This window comes from Copadichromis virginalis, linkage group LG13, assembly GCF_057382275.1.
Source record: "Copadichromis virginalis isolate Kocher_CV1m ecotype Utaka linkage group LG13, C_Virginalis_male_GT1.1, whole genome shotgun sequence".
NCBI classification, from domain to species: domain Eukaryota; kingdom Metazoa; phylum Chordata; class Actinopteri; order Cichliformes; family Cichlidae; genus Copadichromis; species Copadichromis virginalis.
The window spans coordinates 2,521,043-2,523,272 of NC_140630.1; the positions used below are offsets into that span (position 1 = coordinate 2,521,043).

At 52.7% G+C, this 2,230-nt stretch overlaps 2 non-coding genes across 2 annotated transcripts in view; both read left to right on the plus strand.

The window, feature by feature from the left end:
* Positions 1 to 1,055: 1,055 nt before the first annotated feature.
* Positions 1,056 to 1,128, plus strand: trnai-uau (transfer RNA isoleucine (anticodon UAU)). Its single transcript has one exon. It is a non-coding gene; the product is annotated as a tRNA-Ile (tRNA).
* A 1,073-nt stretch (positions 1,129 to 2,201) lies between these two features.
* Positions 2,202 to 2,230, plus strand: part of trnat-agu (transfer RNA threonine (anticodon AGU)) — a 74-nt gene continuing 45 nt past the window's right edge. Inside the window, exon 1 of the tRNA in view lies at positions 2,202 to 2,230. This exon is cut by the window's right edge and continues 45 nt beyond it. This is a non-coding gene — a tRNA (tRNA-Thr).

Below are 2,230 nucleotides of genomic sequence, written 5' to 3' on the forward strand. Positions count from 1 at the left end.
TTCTACCACAAGATGGTGCAGTGACTGAATCTAACCCGTGACAGCTGAGGAGCTGTGATGTCACTGGTTAAAGTGTCAGCCTTACAGCAGAGATGAACCTTTGGACCCTTCCTCATCTGTAACAGCTTTACAGACTGTGGCGCTGTGGGTCCCAGCAGTGCCTTGCAGCTGTTGTGCAGACGCAGAGTTTCAGGGTTCAAGTTCCAGCTGTGCATAAAGCCTGAAAGCTGTCGTTGCCTTGCCTTGGTGGGTACCAGAGGACGGGGGTGCCTACTGGGGTCAGCGGGGGAGCTGGCCCTAGGGAGGGGCATCCTCCCCTCCCTCCTTTTCCTCCCCATCCCCGGCTACCTCCCTCTTCCCGCTCCACCACACTCACCCACACAGGTAGGGCCTTGGGGTGCGGGTGTGTCACCAGGGTGCAGGGGAGACATCCCCCCCCCCCCCCCTCTGTCCTCTTCTGGCCACCTGTGCCTCAATTTTATCTCACAACTTAGACATCCACATTACTTACACTCTCATGACACACACATGTATATAGGGCCTTGAGGGTGGGCACGTTAACGGCGTCCAGTGGACGGTCTGTGTACTCAAACCTACCTCTGGCGCTGGTGCTGGTCGATCAAATGGACCAATACGGCAATGCCACGATGATCCATTTGGCAAAGTAAATCCATTGGGTCTCCTTGTTGGTCTTCAGACAACAATTCTGATGGCTAAAGAACCAAATGGGACAGGCGAAAAAAAAAAAAGAAAGCTGTCGTTAACTGTGGCTCTGCAAACGTGGCTCAGCAGGTAGTTTCTCTCAGGAAGCGCTGTTTGTGTAGAGGCTGGTTTTCTGTGACCTGCACAGTGACACAATCACTGATGATGTCACTGTTAATACGTCCAGAATCACAGTCGTGACATCGGCGTCTTATTGGTCAGAAGGTTTTTCCTCCTAAGGAAAGCCGCTGTCGTAACGAACACTTTGATGTCATGTTTCTGCGCATTTTCAACGTGTCCAACTTTACAGATGACTCCTGACTGATGACCAGCTGTCAGGTCAGCTGACTGCAGCGCTGTGGCTGAGCAGGTGAAAGCACCTGTCTTATAAACAGGCGGTCCTGGGTTCAAATCCCAGCAGTTCCGCTGTCAGAGTGTGGTCCCCTTAAAACTGTACAGGTGTCCTTTACTGGTTTGATTGCTGGTTTTACCCCAGTTTAAATCGTGGATGCCTCACAACCTCCCACACTAACACAGAGATCAGAGTGTTGGTGTGTTTAGGTGGACCCCATCTGACACAAGTCACCATAAAGCATCTGCACGTCTAAGGAAAGTGCTTCCTTTATTAGCTCCTTAGCAGAAGAGACAGGCCCTGCCAAGTAGTCACCGGGAGTGAGCTGGTACATACCTGAGCGCCCAGCCCTGGACACCAAGAACCACCAACGCACCGACCCCTGAGGGCATCAGTTACCGGCAGGGAGTGTGGTGAGGGGAGATAGGCCTTTGGAGGGCCTGGGAGTTCCCAGAGAGGTGGAGTGTAAGACCCGACCTGACATATAGACACAGACACAAACATGCATTCCCACCCTCATGCACACATATACAAATACTCAGCACTCACCCAACGTAGGGATAGACATACATGGACACTGTACACACAATCACACTCTCCAAACAGACTCTATACCCCGGGTCCAGGTACCCTCGCCCCTGGAGGGGGAAACGGCACCTAGACCCAGGAGATGTTACAGGTGGAGGCAAGCAGACCGCAGCAGCAGGGAGGCCCCGCATCCCAGATCCCAATTGGACGGCCAACACCTCCTCCCAGCCCCCCGCCCCGATGGCCAGCAGAGAACAGGGGTGTGTGAAGACCCCAAACCTCCCTCCTCTCGCTCATGTGTAGTGTTGCTGCGTGTTGTTCTAAGGTGCATTTAACTGATCAGTTTGCATTAATTCTAATGTTTCTGGCCAACATCAGCAGCCTTTACAGTTATCATTATGTTTTTTACCAAACACACAGGCTGAACTGAGATGTTGGATGGACGGCGGTTTAACCGTGACCGTGGCAGCGAGGTGGGAGGTGATCGTGGGCCGTTCACCTTTTCTTCGTTCCACATCCGGAGGCAAAGTCGTCTGAAACTGAAGAAGTCAGAAAACAGTTTGACCAGCTTTAAGGCCACACCTTCCTGCAGGCGGTCATGTGATCCACACACATGCAAGGCGCTGTGGCTTAGATGGTTAAAGCGCC